We start from the raw sequence: 17,052 nt of genomic DNA on the forward strand, positions 1-17,052 counted from the left end.
ATTGTATACACGAGCTACAGTAACCGTGTATATATTCACGGTTACGAGCTATATACACGGTTACTGTAGCTCATTGAAAAATATACATGATTATACAAGACTTTGGAATCACTGATGTAGAGCAATTTTGCTTCAAAATGTGTAAAAATTGTAGTTTTTTTCTATTATACAAGAGTTTCCACATACTGATGTGGATGCTCTTAGGAAATTAAAAAAACAACCGGGAACACGGTGGTCTTAATTTTACTTTCCATTAGTCAATCAATTGGAGGAAAAATAAAATTATAAAAACATGGGGAGAGTGACAGGCCTATAGACTACGTGCAAACCATATACGAATAATGTATATTTATTTTATACACAGATAGCACGTACATAATAAATAGAAAGAAAAAAAATCAAGTCAACACTGAGAATTTATTGCGGAGGAGCAAGCTACTAATAATCTTCTCTATGAGAAAATGGATTAGAGCATTCACATCAAATGTGTTAAGATAACTAAAATATTATTTTAGCACCCAAAACACAAAAAATTCTACATCAACGGTGCTAAATTTATAATTTTTTACTGTTAAATATTAGCATTAATACACCATGTTGAATATGTTAGAATAGATGCGGAATCAGAAGCATAAAATATAGAACACAAGAACGCACAATAGTTACATGGTTCACCCTAGAGGACTATATCTTTAATATATAAGATTGCAGTATAAATCATTTGTTACTATGAACCATAACATGGGTTTATATAGCAGGTTGAACCCTAGACTAATAGACTTCTAGTATAAGTAAGAAACTTGATTTGCACACATAGAAGGATTGGGCTTAGGCCTATTACATATCTCTAACATACCTCTAACAACCTCTCTTAAACTCAAGGTGGAAGCTCGATGAAGCCTTGAGGTTGGATAAACTTAAAAAATCCCTTGAAGAACGCCTTGAAGAAACCATGAAGATGACTACAAAAATGCCTTGAATAAGCCATAAGAATGCTTGGAGAAGCCATGAAGGAAGCCTTGAGGAATGACCTTGGAAGAGACCAGAAGAATCGAGCACTATAGAGAAAGAACCATGCACAATGAGAGAGTGTTGATACCCATTTTTGCAACACATTTTCTACAAGTCCGATTCAACCAAGCCCGACTTCCTTGTGGGCTCAATTCATGTATTATATTTTATTTTTTTAAGTATGGCCCAAGCCTATACGACTTATTGGGGGAAATTGAGGAAGTGTGGTTTGGAGAGTATGGGTCAGTTCCTTTCAGACCTTTTACATGAGCCCAGCCAACGCGTGCTACCAAGTGGGCAAGGGACACTGGTAGCACTTCAGGCTCATGGAATAGGTCTTGTATCCAAAATTTCCACCCCAAAATAGTTTTTATGCTCTGGGTGACTGTGGCCTAAAGTTTCTGCTCTAACCCACTTTTACCTTTAAAACATATTTGGCTCCCATTGGCCAACTCGATCTGCTAGACCTCACTTAGGTGAGCCTCCCAATGGTTTGAAATGTCTGACCAAAGGCAACCAATTAGAGCAAACCTCCTTTATTTCCAAAATTATGTAAAAAGCTTACCAAACTGTTCCCTAAACAAAAGCAACCCAAGCCAAAACACCAAATTGGTATCATAGGGGATAAAAGCATCTTCCACTACTCAAAAACCAATCAAGAGCAATACCGCAAACTCTATATAAAACTCTCTCTTCAGCTCATAAAAAAGGGTAGCCACGTACTACCTAGAGCCCTTAAACTTCAGAGCAAAAAACTCATTCAGCTATTCAACAATCTTACAATTCCGAAGCTTGGGGGTGGAAATATGGGTATAGGGGAACCTTCTCTCTCTTCCTCACGACCTCCCTCAATTTCCTCTTCTGTGTGACTGTGGGTTAAAGTTTCAGACTTGTTAAACCACGTTTTCCCTATAGAGCTGAAACTTGAGAGCAAAAACCCACTGAGCTAAGAGACATTCTCACAATTCTAAACCTTAGAGGTGGAAATATGGGTACAGGGGAACCTTCTCTCTCTTCCTCACAACCTTCCTCATTTTCTTTTTCTGTGTGACTGTGGGTCGAAGTTTCAGACCTGTTATGTTTTTATGCTTTTTCTGCACTTTCATTATTAGCATTTTGATTTTCTCTTGTCAAAGCACCATTAGCCTTTTGTTCATTATACATTTGGAATTTTGGGCTTGATTCTCCACAAATAAACACTTCTAAAGAACTTAAGGGGAGATTTGGGTCATTCTCGCATTTTCGGCCCTCGTCGCAAAAACATCCCCGACAGAGAGATGTCTGAAGAATGCCAAAGAAAGGCTACATTAATGACCAAGAAAGCCTAATAATGCAAAAGAATGGCTACATTAAAGGTCTAAAGAAGATCGGCGAAGAGAACATCGTCATGAAGCATGGTTTACGAGTCTTTATGCGTAGGAGGTTCCCAAAATAAATGAGAAATGGACCATTTGGACAATTTAGAAGTTTCAAATAAAAAAATGGAGCCCAAAATTGGAATCTACGCAAAAAACTGTGCAAGATAAGCCCTATTAAAAATTTTCACATTCAGTCAACGTTAACAAGAAGGTCAAAGTCAACGTATAAGGTCATGTTGATATCCTTGGATCTAAATAAGAACGGTTCGGTTTGGTCAAGCTGGTCGAACTAATAGTCTAGTGACATGTCAAATGCTACTGATAAGGCGCTAACATGGATGATTGAAGACACATGGCAAAATCTAAAAAATTGATGTGTCGATGATGTCGGCTAAGACTTACATGGTATGTATGACATGGCATGGATGACATCACTGATCCAAGAGGAAGTCGATTGGATGGACTAAATGGATGCTGAAGCCATGGAGACTATGCTAAAGATGGAGGGGGACGTGTTCGCCATTACCAACGAGGAGCCAAGTGATCCTTCTACCTTCATCATGCCTACTATGGGGCAACTAAATAATTGGACTTGAATTGGGTTTTCTGAAAATGTGGGAAAGAAAGTTTGTAATGCAAGTCCTAATGTACTTTTCAACATTTTAATAAGATAAATTTTGATTTGGCTTATTTTGATGTGTCTCATAATATTGAAATTCTGCACTTAAATGATTCTAATGAAAATGAAATTAATAAACTATTGGAAAAGAAAATTGAACCTGTGGAACCAGCTTTTGAAACTCTTAATTTGGGCAATGATAAGAATCTACACTTAATTAAAATTGGCTCAACCTTAAGTGAAAAAGAAAGAAAATATCTCAAAGAATTGCTCACAAAATTTCAAGAAGTGCTTGCATGGTCCTACAAAGATATGTCTGGCATTGATCCCGAGATAGCCCGACATCACACTGACACTCATGCTCACATGGGACCCGTCAAGCAAAAGTTGTGACGTATGAGAACCGAATGGATTCTAAAAATCAAAGAAGAGGTCACCAAGAAATTGAAGGTAGGGTTCATCAAACCCGTACACCAAGCCGAGTGGATAGCCAATGTTGTGCCCATACCCAAGAAAAATGGGAAGGTAAGAATGTGCGTGGATTTTAGGAATTTGAACAAAGCTTGCCCTAAGGATGATTTCCATCTTCCTCACATAGATGTTTTAGTGGATAACACAGCTAGTAGTGCCTTGATGTCTTTTATGGATGGATGGTTTCTCAAGGTATAACCAAATCAATATGGCTCCTAGGGATATGAACAAAACTACCTTCACCACAGAATGGGGAATTTATTGTTACACCGTGATGCCATTTGGGCTCAAGAATATGGGTGCGACTTACCAAAGAATGGTCACAACCTTGTTACATGATATGATGCACAATGAGGTCAAAGTGTATGTTGATGATATGATTGTGGAATCCAAGGAAAGAGAGGGTCACATCGTTAACTTATGGAAGTTCTTTAAGAGTATCAAGGAGTATAGGCTGAGATTGAACCCGCAAAAATGTACCTTTAGGGAAACCGCGGGGAAGTTGTTAGGCTTTTTGGTAAGTGATAGAGAGATAGAAGTTTACCCATCAAAGATCAAAGCCATATTAGAAATGCCTCCACCCAAGAGCAAGAAAGAGAAAAGGGGATTTTTGGGCCAATTACAATCCATCAGTCGATTCATTGCCAAATTCACTTCCACTTGTGAGCCCATCTTCAAGCTACTAAGAAAGAATGAACCTCATGAATGGAATGATGAATGTCAAAAAGCTTTTGAGCTCATTAAGGAATATCTCCTCCATCCACCTATCTTGGTACCCCCAATGCACGGAAAACCATTACTTCTCTATCTCTCCATCATAGAAGATGTGGTTGAAAGTATGCTTGCATAAGAAGACAATGACAAGAATGAAAGAGCTATGTACTATTTGAGCAAAAGGTTCCATGATTACAAGACTAGGTACACACCCATAGAAAAACCATGCTTTGCTCTCATATAGGCCATACAGAAGTTGAGACACATTATCCTACCTTTCCAAATATGGGTAGCAATCAGAATGGATCCATTGAAATACTTGTTTAAGAAACCCGCTTTAAGTGGAAGACTGTCAAGTGGTTGATCCTATTGGCAAAATTTGACTTGAAGTATGTGGCAAAGACAACTATCAAAGGGAGTACCGTATTAGATTTTTGTGCTGAGAACCCCATGGAAGGAGGGGATGGTAGAAAAGATTTTATGGATGAGGATATTTCGAACATTGAGCTAGGGGCATGGAAGATGTATTTTGATGGAGCCGTGAACTAATATGGGAATGGGATAGGAGTACTTTTGATCATTCCCAAAAGATCTCACATACCCTTGACAGTTAAGTTAAACTTCAAGGCAACCAATAACATGGCAAAATATGAGGCTTGTATCACTAGAATGGAAGCTCTCCAAGAATTGGGGGTGAAAGAGGCCGAGGTCTTTGAAGATTCAACTTTGGTTATAACTAAAGCACAAAGGTTGTGGAAAATAAAGGAAGAGTACTTAAAACCCTATTAAAAATATTTAAAGGATTTGACCAAAACTTTTGACAAGATTGAATATACAGTCATTCTTAGAGCTCAGAATCAGTTTGCAAATGCCTTGGCTACTTTAGCTTCCATGGTTGAAATACCTAAGGGAGTATGGACACAACCCTTAGAGATTGAACAAAGTTATGGGATGATACACAAAGAGAGGGCCGAAGCTTTAGTCTTAGTTATAGAAAAGGAAGAGGTTTCTTGCTATTATAACATCATGAGATTCTTGGAGTTAGGGGTATATCCGAATGGTGCCAACAAGAGAGAGCGTCATTTGATTAGGATGATGGCAATGCAATACATCTTATGTGGAGGTCAACTCTATAGGAGATCCTATGATGGTCTACATCTTCATTGTCTAAAGAAAAAAGTAACCAAGAAAGTTATGAAAGAAATTCATCAAGGGATTTGTAGTCCTCACATGAATGGGAGAATGTTAGCCAAGAAGGTCTTGAGGATAGGATACTATTGGAACGCGATGGAGACCGATTGTGTAGACTTTGTGAAGAGTTGCCACAATTGCCAAACACATGCAAATTTGAATCACATGCCACCTAGTGAGCTATACCGCATGACCTCTCCATGGCCTTTCTCAATCTAGGGCATAGATGTGATTGGAAGAATAGCTCTTAAGGCCTCAAATGGACATGAATACATCCTAGTGGCAATTGACTACTTCACCAAGTGGGTGAAAGCAGCCTCCTATTAAGTGTTAAAAGCCAAGCATGTGGCTTGATTCATAGAGAATAATATCATTTGTCGATATGGGGTACCCCAAGAGATTATCTTCGATAATGTTTCCCACTTTGAAGGAGAGGTTAGAGCAATCATGGAATTGTACAATATTAAGCATCATAATTCTTCACCATATCGACCACCAACCAATGGGGTTGTAGAAGCAGCCAATAAGAACATCAAGAACATCCTATCCAAGATGGTAGAGATTGGGCCGTGAAGCTCCCATTTGCCTTATGGGGTTACAGAATTTCTATCCATGCGTCAACTGGAGCAACCCCTACTCTTTGGTCTATGGTAGTGAAGCGATACTTCCCATTGAAGTGGAGATACAATCTTTGAGAGTATTAGCGGAAACCAAGGTCCTAGAAGGAGAATGGATGAAACAAAGATATGAGAAATTGGCCTTGATAGATGAGAAGAGGGCTAGGGCACAATAGCATGCATAAGGATACCAAAAGAGGATTGCTAAAGCATTTAGCAAGAAGGTGAAACCTAGAAACCTTAAAGAAAGGGACTTGGTCCTAAAAGTGCTTAGAGATGAAACTTTTGATCCAAGAGGAAAGATGAAGCCATGGTGGTCTGGGCCTTTTATTATCAAGAAAATCATGTCAAAAGGTGCTACGAGAATTACAGACTTGGATGGGGAAGAGATGCTTCACCCAATCAACATGGATAGACTCTGAAGATACAACATTTGAAAAAAAAAAAAAAAAACTTGCTAGGTTGAAAACCTAAAAAGGCGGCCTAGGAAAAATTAAGGCCAAAGGACCCCGCTAAGGTGAAAAACCCAAGGCGATCTAGGCAAAAGATAGGGGCAAAGACCATGGGCATGGCAAAAAAATTCATCAAAGGACTCATGGACAAAAATTACCTGGCATGGAAAAAGGGAAAAGAAAAAGAAAAAGAGAAAAATAAATGCAATAAACAAGAATAATTAAAGGGGTGTTTCTCTCATTGCTCAAATTCAAAAGATGTAAACTGTTTCTATAGAGGATTGGACATTCTAATTCCTTTATTAAATTTTCATACAGAACAGACATGAGAATCATTAAAGTGCAGAAAAGTAAAAATTTGGAGATACTAAGGTGGTCGTCAGTTTTTCTCTTTTGATGGACTCTTGAAAGCTTTCTTATTATGTGACCCCACTTTCATGATAGCCTCGCTTCCCTTTGTCGGTCTAGGACTTCATTCACAGTCTAGTGTCATAGTTTCCGAGGTCTAGTGTAATTTTTTTCTTTCTGACAGCATGATACATTTATGGGCTTTGTCATTTCTGATTTTTCAAATGGGTACATCACCCTTTGAAAATATGGCACTTTTAACTTTTTTACATGTGTTTTTTTGTTTTGTCTGCTAGCTTCTATGGATCTCTATATAAAGCCACTCAGGACATGCACTAACTTGTACAAGCAGCATCTCTGATGAGTAGCATAATTCCCTAAGCTTAGGGAAATGATGCCTTTCTCTTCTTCTCCTTTTTTATTATTTATATTTACATATATATATATATATATATATATTTTTTTTTTTTTATGACTTGCTTTATCGTGCTGTTTTTTTTTTTTTTTTTTTTCCATAGGCTAGATATTGGAATGAGCTCTCTCTTTGATTTTTTTTTTTTTTTTAGACGTACCATGAGATTTTCTTTTGATAAGCTCTTTGTTGTTGCTTGTTTTTGTTATGTAGCATGTTTTCTTTGGCAATTAAGCTGCACCAACACTTGTCTTTTCAATGCAGCCATTTCAAGAGTCTTTGTAACGTAGCCGTATCAAGAGTTTTTTTACCACGAAGCCGTGCCAGCATCTGTCCTTGTATTGAAGCCGTGCCCACATTCAACTTTGTCATGAAGCAACGTCAACACTTCAATCGTGCCAACATTCATATTTGTCATAAAGCTGCCTCAACATTTTATTTGCATTGAGGCCACATTTACACTTCAAACATGTCGAAACTGTGACAACATTCATCTTTGCCATGAAATCACGTCAACACTTTACTTATACCAAGGCCATGACAACATTCATGAAGCCACGTCGAAACTTCATTTGCACAGAAATCATGCCAACATTGCATCTTTGCCATTGAAGCTACGTCAACACTTCATTCACCGAAGCCGTGACAACATTCATGAAGCCACGTCGAAATTTCATTTGCATAGAAGTCATGTCAACATTCATGAAGCCATGTCAACACTCCATATTGCCATTGAAGCTATGTCAACACTTTATTCGCACCGAAACTGTGCCAACGTTTATCTTTGTCATAAAGCAATTTTTCAGAGGCAAAATCGCTCAGACATCAAGGGCGTATAGCACTGTAGCCAGGCATCAAGGGTGTATAATACTGTAGCCAGACATCGAGAATCTTTACCATGAAGCCATGCTAACGTTTATCTTTGCCATGAAGCCATGTCAACACTTCATTTTTGTCATGAAGCCATCACAACACTCCATTCGCACCTGCACTTGTATTGAAGTCATATCATCATTTGCACTGAAGTCGTGATAACATTCATCCATGCCATGAAGCTACGTCAACACTTCATTTTGCACCGAAACTATGTCATCATTCATCTTTGCCATGAAGCTACATCAACACTTCATTTGTGCCGAGGCTATGAAGCCACGTCAACACTTCATTTTCGTCGAAGCCGTGCCAACGTTCATTTTTGCCATGAAGCAACGACAACACTTCATTTGTGCCAAAGCCATGAAGCCACGTCAACACTCCATTTTCGCCGAAGCCGTGCCAACGTTCATTTTTGCCATGAAGCAACGACAACACTTCATTTGTGCCAAAGCCATGAAGCCACGTCAACACTTCATTTGTGCCAAAGCCATGAAGCCACGTTAACACTCCATTTTTGCCGAAGTCGTGCCAATGTTCATTTTTGCCATGGAGCCACGATAACACTTCACATTAGCACTTGCACTCGCATTGAAGTCCCACCAAATTTTTTAGAGGCAACATAGCTTAGACATCAAGGGTGCATAACATTTGAAGACGCTAGAGCATTCTACCAAGAATTTTGATATTGCACGAACATGCTCGTAGAGGAGAGATGATGCCACACCAACTTTAGATATATAATTTATCATCATTCCGGAGGAAGTTGACGTCATCTAGATTTCAGAGACATGATGTGAAATGACACCACTCAGAAGGGAGATGATGTGGTTCTAATTTCGGAACTATGAAGTGGCACAACCTAGAAGAGAGACTATGTAGCCTAGACTTGGAAGGTACAAGGAGATGCCCCAAGGAGATAAATGATGCAAAGTATACCTCAGAGATGTGGGAGGATGGCCACAGAAAATGAGCAATGCTATAAAGACTTCATTTCTTGCAAAAGAGGTTGGAGATTTTATTTTACTCCACAACCAAGCATCAACCTATGTTTATCATCATTTCAAAGAAAGTTAAGCAACGTCAACTCCTTACAGTCTTCATTTTCTATTACGTCGATCTTTGATCATCCTATTGAGCAATGTCTTGCCAACCAAAGGGACCTTAAAAGCGCATTGATGACTGTTAGAAAACTCCTCAAGTTAGACTGGCCATCCTTCTTCTTTTCATGTGACTGAACTTAGTGACAAATACTAAGCTGCCTACGTACCCTGGAGAGGGATCAAGTCATCACGTAGTTCAACAAATTTTTTTTATTTTTTTTTTTATGATTTCCTTTTTTTTTTTTTATGATCCTTTTTTATGATCTTTTTGTTTTTTTTTTCTTTTTTTTCTTTCTTTCTTTTTTTTTTTTTGTTTTGTTTTGTTTTTTTTTTCAATAATTTTTTTAGTGCGTGACTGAACTCAGCGAAAGATACTAAGTTGCCTACGTACCCCGGAGAGGGATCAGTCAACACGTAGTTCAAAAGATTTCTGTTTTTTTGTTTTTAAAATTTTTTTTTGGTCTTTTTTTTTTTTTCCTTATGTGTTTTTGCAAAAAGGGGGCGCAATGTGTAATAGTGGGTATCACCACTGATCGAACCCGAGTCCTCGACCTCAAGGGAGAAATGGGTGTCCAACCACTACGCCACACTCGCAATTGTTGACATGGAGTGGGATTAATTTCTCCTTATTGGTACACTTTCAAGCATAGAAGCATTTGAGGAACTTCCCATTGATGGAGCCGATCCTTGCATCGTCATTGTTGATCAACTTGTGAGCTTGGTTAGTGTTTGCCCCCTGCTTAAGAGTTGGAAGTACATCATAAGCAACAGTCACATGGTTTGACCCGACAACTTCATTGAATTCTAGATCAATCTTGTTTTCTTTGGCAAAAAAGGAGGGCTCACGTGTGTAATCCTCGCCCTACGCCCCACGGTGTTTCATGGGTACCAATTGCGCATAGTGGGTATCACCACTAATCGAACCCGAGACCTTGGCCTCAAGGGCGACATAGGCATCCAACCACTACGCCACGCTCGCAAATGGTGACATAGAGTGGGATTCATTTTTCTTTATTTGTACGCTTTCAAAGGTAATGGGAAGACATCATGTATCCTTGCAGCTTTATGGTGGGTAGTTTAAGCTCTTACCGAGGAGCAATCCTCGATTTTCAAGCATAGAAGCGTTTGAGGAACTTCCCATTGATGGGACCGATCCTTACACCATCATTGTCAATCAACTTATAAGCTCCATTGGTGTAGACTTCTTGCACAACAGAAGGTCCATCCCATTTTGAAGTGAACTTATTGCTTGTACGATGAGTTGTGATGATAGGTCTTCGAACGGCGAGGACTAAGTCACCAACTTGGAATGATCGTGGTTTGACTCTTTTATTGAATGCGCTTGAAAGACGAGCTTGATAGCATTCAAGGCGTTGTTGGGCCTCAAGCCTTTTTTCATCAAGTGCCTCTAATTCTTGCAACCTGAGCTTGGCATTTTCTTCTCCAGTCAATCCTTCTTGAATGGCAATCCGTAATGATGGGATTTGGCGTTCTAAAGGAAGGACAGCTTCCACTCCGTAGACAAGAGAATATGGCGTTGCTTGAGTAGGCGTTCGAAACGTTGTTCGATATGCCCATAATGCTTCTCCGATTCTTTCATGCCAGTCTCGCTTTGTCTTGGATACCACTTTTTTCAACAAACTGCCAAGTGTTTTGTTAAACGCTTCAGCTAGTCCATTTGCCGAGGCATTGTACATAGAGGAGTTGTATTGCTTAAATTCAAACTTCTCACATAGCTCTGTCATCAGCCTATTGTAGAATGGTTTGCCATTATCAGTTATGATATACCGAGGGACACCATACCGATAGATCAAGTGAGTTCAAATGAAATTGACCACCGTTTCTTTCTTCACTTCCCTAAAGGGTACAGCTTCCGCCCATTTCGAGAAGTAGTCAGTTGCGGCCAAGATGTACAAGTGGCCACCGGATGACTTTGGTAATGGTCCTATTGCATCAAGCCCCCATGCATCAAAAGGCCAAGAAGCTACAGTTGGGTGTAGAGGTTCTGGCGGTTGATGGATGAAGTTTGCGTGATATTGACAAGCTTCGCACTTCTTAGCGCATTCCATAGAATCTTGCACCATTGTAGGCCAATAGTAACCCATTCGTTTGATCCTATAATGTAACTTAGGACCTGACTGATGTGCGCCGCATATTCCAGAATGAGCCTCCTCTAAGGCTTGTTTAGCCTCCTCCTCTCCTAAGCAACGGAGAAACAATCCATCAAATGAACGACGGAAGAGAGTGTCTTTATAGTAAATGAATCGAGCAGCCCTCCGCCGAATTTCAGTCTTATGGCGTTTATCATCCGGGAGTCTTCCATGTTGAAGATATTCAATGATCACTTGTCGCCAATCTTCTTTTTCGACAAGGCATACAGAAATGATGTTGGCTTGCTCTTCCTCTTCTTCTTCAACCACAAGAGGTATTACCCACCTTTGGGAAATAGCGACTTTGGTCGTTTCTTCTTGGGATAATGCTAAGGCAGTAGCCAAATTAGCTAAAGCATCGGCCTGTCTATTCTCCTTCCTTGGTATATGCTCCAATGTGGTGGCCTCAAAATTTGCTAGCAATTTCTTCGCGTATTTGCAATAGGGGATGAGGTCTTCTTTCTTGACGTCATATTGCTCCAAGATTTGGTTGATAATTAATTTGGAATCCCCAAAGATCTCAAGCTGCGCTATGCCCATCTCAATGGCCATTTGTAGACCAATAATCAATGCTTGATATTCAGCTACATTGTTAGAGCAAAGTTCGCTTAATGAGAACGAGTACAGAAGTATTTGCCTTTGTGGAGAAACAAACACTACACCTGCCCCCGCTCCTTCTTGACGTGCAACCCCATCGAAAAACATAATCCATGATGGCATTTCTTCAATGTAAAACACATCTTCATCCGGGAAATCATCGGAGAACTCCCAATCAGATGGAACTGGGTGATCAGCTAAGAAATCTGCCAATGCTTGTCCTTTGACAGCTTTTTGTGGAATGTATGCAAGGTCATATTGTTGTAGCAAGACTGCCCATCGAGCTATACGACCCGAAACCACTGGCCTGGAGAGGACATATTTGATTGGATCCGCCTTTGCTATCAAACGGACTGTATATGCTTGCATGTAGTGCTCCAGTTTGTCTATGGCAAAGAAAAGAGCGAGGCACATCTTTTCGATAGGAGAGTAATTTAATTCAGCCCCATTGAGAGTTCGACTTAGATAATAAAGGGCTCTTTCTTTCCCCTCTTTATTTTCCTGCGCCATAAGAGCACCTAGAGACCTTTCTTGGGCCGCAATATACAGCACCAAAGGCTTTCCTGGGATAGGAGCACCTAAAACTGGAGGATTAAGCAAGTACCTTTTGATGAGCGCAAAAGCATTGCTACAAGCCTCATCCCATTCAAAGTGCACATCCTTTTTCATCAATCTATTGAAAGGTTGACATCTACCGGCCAAATTCGAGATAAATCGTCGTATGTAGGCCAGTTTTCCCTGCAAGCCTCTAAGTTCTCGTAGATTCTTGGGCTCTGGCATTTTCTGGATAGCTTCAATTTTGGACTGGTCAATTTCAATACCGCGGTGCCTCACAATGAAACCAAGAAATTTTCCAGATGTTACGCCAAAAGCGCATTTGCGGGGGTTCATTTTAAGCTGATACTTTCTCAGTCGGGTGAACACGGATCGTAGATCTGCCAGATGGTCTTCCCTCCTTTTTGTTTTAACCACCAAATCATCGACATAACACTCCACGTATTTATGAAGTACATTATCAAAGATCTTCTGCATGGCCCGTTGATAAGTAGCACCAGCATTCTTTAGTCCAAAGGGCATCACTTTGTAACAGTAAATTCCCTTAGGGGTACGGAAAGCTGTAAGCTGCTCATCCTTAGGATTCATTCGAATTTGGTTGTAACCCGAAGATCCATCCATGAAAGATAAAGCTTCATGACCAGTAGTGGCATCAACCATGACCTCAGTGATGGGTAATGGAAAATCATCCTTGGGACATGCATTGTTTAAATCTCGAAAGTCAACGCACACTCGGATTTGTCCATTCTTCTTTTTGACAGGGACGATGTTAGCGATCCATTCCGGGTACTGTACTTCACGAATGAAGCCTGCTTCAATGAGCTTATTGACCTCGGTTTCTATTTGAGGGATAAGCTCTGGCCGAAAGCGTCTTTGAGCTTGTTTGACTGGGCGCACGCCCTTCTTTACTGCCAAATGGTGTAGAGCAATACTCGGATTGAGCCCAGGCATTTCCTTGTAAGTCCAAGCGAACACATCTTTGTACTCTACTAGGAGCTTGAGGTATCCTTCCTCTTCTTCAGGGGTAAGAAGCGCACTGATGAAAGTTGGCCGGGGTTCTTCAACAGTTCCTAAATTGATCTCTTTAAGTTCATCAACTGTAGCTTGTCCTCCATCTTCCAAGGCTGGAGGAGCTTCATCGACCTCTTCATTGGTTGCTTCAGCATCTGACAGTGTACTCTCTTCTATTGTAATATGAAACGAGGATGACACCTCTTCAATTTCCTCATCATGGACGGGTGACTGACTTGTATGTACAATCGTTCGTCTTTTGACTTTGAGCGATCCTTGAGTGTTGATCTCCAAGGTAAAGTTACGTTTCATGCGTGAAGGAATGCTACTGCGAATCTCATCATTGGCTTTCTTCTCCCCTTGAACGTCAAAGTTTATTGAACTTTGAGAATGACTATCAATAGGCCTTTTCGTTGCCCCCAGTCGATCAAAGACTGATTTACAAGCAAGAGTGTCCCGATTTGGTGTTAAACAAGTTGTATTTAACCTGTCGAACACTGTGATTCGTGATGACGAGGCCTCGATGCGATCAAACACTGAGACATGGGGTGAAGAATGGTCTTTTCTTTGATTTGAACTTTCGCCGACCTCCACCGTTATGTATTGGGAACTTGAAGGATCGCTTCTTTTCTTGATCCATATCTGAGCTGGTTGTTCGGGAGTATAACCTAATCCGGTCTTTGGGATATGAATTTCATGCCCTTCAAGCCGCATTTTCCTTTGTGTTTTGCTAAGGCCATGCATCTTTTCTCCGGTGGCTTCTGGAATTAGCTTCCCTAAGTCTTCTCGTTTTGAGAAATCGTAGCCTGCTTTGGCTAACAGCCTATATGCCTTTGGGTCGAACCATTCTTTTGTCCGCCCACTTGGTAGAATACCATGCTCTATCGGAGTTTGCAAAGACCTCACGAATCCATTTAACGGCTTCGAGGGCAAAGGATTTGTGGATGAAGTTAAAGGCATGACATGATCTTCTTTCAATATGGCTACATCCTCCATCGTGAGCTTTGCAGGTCTTCCCATGTCTTTTGTAGGTTGAAGGCATTCCGCGAATGGTGATTGTCCATTCTTGCGGTGTGATAATGGTATATACCGGAGGAAGGGTTCTGGGCCTTTCTTTGGGGAAGAAATGTCCTTTTTGGCGATGAATTTAACATGCTCTTTTTCATCCTGTTTACTTTTCATAGACGGGATCTCAACTGGAAGAACCTCGCTAGAAATGTCTTCTTTTGCATAAAATTTTGCATCAGCAAAATGAGCTTCGGTTTCTGCAAAAGGCTTTAAATCGGCATCGACCTTTTTTATTCCATTTTGAAAGAACTTGAAGCATTGATGCAAGGTTGATGGCACTATTCCATTTTCATGGATCCAAGGACGTCCTAACAACATGTTGTAGGTCGTCTTAGCGTCAATGACGTGGAACAAGACGTTGCTTTTCAATTCTCCAATGGATAATTCTAGGTGGATCAGGCCGATTGCACGTTGTCCTCCTTGATTAAAACCTTGGATGACCAAACGACTGTGTGATAATTCTTCCATAGTAAAACCTAGTCGTTTCATGGTCATTTTTGGAAGTATGTTAACGGCTGAACCTCCATCAACAAGGATACACTCGATCCTTTGTTCACGAGCATAACCAGAGACATAGAGTGGGCGATTGTGGGGCTTAGAGCCTAACAATAGATCCTCATCAGTGAAAGTCAAGTCTGGAGAGCATGCGTAACATCCCTGTGTTTGTTGAAGCGTATTGGTATGAGGGGCGTATATCTCTGGCGCCTCAAGAGCTCGGGTGAGCACTTCTTTTGGTGATGTGGAGGATTGCAAGGGTTCAACTTCATCGACCTGAGATTGGAGTTCCTCCAAAGATGACAAGGTCTCTTTTGGATCATCATGGTCAACGTCCTCCTTTTCGTCCTGGATTTCGCAACGAGAAATTGTGTGGACGGCCTCAACTAAGTCATTTTGAAAGAATTTTCTAGGGAAGAATTCTTCCAATGTGATGAGCTTTCGAGATTTTTGGGTTTGTGCTGAATCTTCATATACTTTTGTTCCCAGTCTCCTTTGCCTCTTATCACTCATTCTTTTTTACCAAGGCTGAATCTGGTTTTGTACTCTTTTGGACTCTTGGATGATCAAATGAAGAGGGAATGCTCGTTTCTTCTTCCATCTCTTGCGAACAACCATTGTCCAACCTTCTTCCTCATCCGTCGTTGACCTTTTATCATCGTTTGAATTATAATGAGGTGCTTTTTGTGAGAGCTGAACTTGAACCGGTTCTAGAGAACCAAAATGGATGAGCGTGGTATTTGCCCCTTGCTTAGTATTTGGAGACAGGGAACTAGGTAACCCACAAGAAAATGTGACCAAGTTTGACTGAGCAACATCATTAAAATCCAAGTCGATTTTTCTTTCCTTGGCTAGCTTCATGATGAGTTCTTTAAGAACAAAGCATTTTTGGATTGGATGACTTATGATGCGATGATACCTACAATAGTTCGGGTCATCAACTTTTCTCATCTCTTCCGGTCGTTTGCATTCTGACAATTCAATTAATTTCAACTTGAGCAGTTGTTCTAGCATTTCAGGCATATCGGCGTCTAGAAAAGGATAGACCTTTTGTTCCCATTCCTTAAGTGATGAGCGACGCGTCTCACGTTGTTGACCTCCTTCAGGCCTCTTTTCATTGGCCTTCACATTTTTTGTTGAAATTTTGATTGGGGCAGGATTGACATTCATTGAGTCTTTGATATTACTTTTTGCATTCCTGTCATTTTTCCTTATTTCCCGTCTTTCTTTCCTTTCTTCAGGTACGGGAGGTTTCGTATTTCCATGGCTGGAAATACTTAATTCCATGTCATGCGCACGAGTTGCCAACTCTTCAAATGTTCGAGGCTTTACTCCTTGAAGGATGTAAAGAAGTCCCCAATGCATGCCTTGGATGCACATCTCTATAGCAGATATTTCAATAAGTCTATCCTTGCAGTCTAGACTCAAAGAACGCCACCGATTGATATAATCAACGACGGGCTCATCCTTCCACTGTTTAGTATTGGTAAGCTCTATCATGCTTACTGTGCGTCGTGTGCTGTAGAATCTGTGCGTCGTGTGCTGTAGAATCGGTTGAGAAACTCCCTTTCAAGTTGTTCCCAGCTATCGATTGATTCAGGCTCTAAGTCTGTATACCAATCAAAGGCATTCCCCTTTAGTGAACGGACAAACTTCTTTACAAAGAGGCCTCCTTGAGTCCCTGCATTCTCGCAAGTTTCTACAAAGTGAGCAATGTGTTGCTTAGGGTTTCCTTTGCCATCGAATTGCAAGAACTTGGGAGGTTGATACCCATTTGGCATTCTCATGTTATCAATGCGCTTTGTATAGGGTTTGGAATATAGGAGAGAACTTGTGGAAGAACCTCCATATTGTGCTCGAATGGTATTTGTAATCATATCCTGCAGTTATTGGATAGATATCGAGGCCATTGAGGTGGAATGTCCATGTTGAGAAGTGCCTTCACCTCCTTTTCCTTTATCACCCTTGGCGTTTTCTCCTTTGAAGGTAAAGCCAGGTGGTTGCTCA

This window comes from Quercus lobata, chromosome 12 (genome assembly GCF_001633185.2).
Source record: "Quercus lobata isolate SW786 chromosome 12, ValleyOak3.0 Primary Assembly, whole genome shotgun sequence".
NCBI classification, from domain to species: Eukaryota; Viridiplantae; Streptophyta; class Magnoliopsida; order Fagales; family Fagaceae; genus Quercus; species Quercus lobata.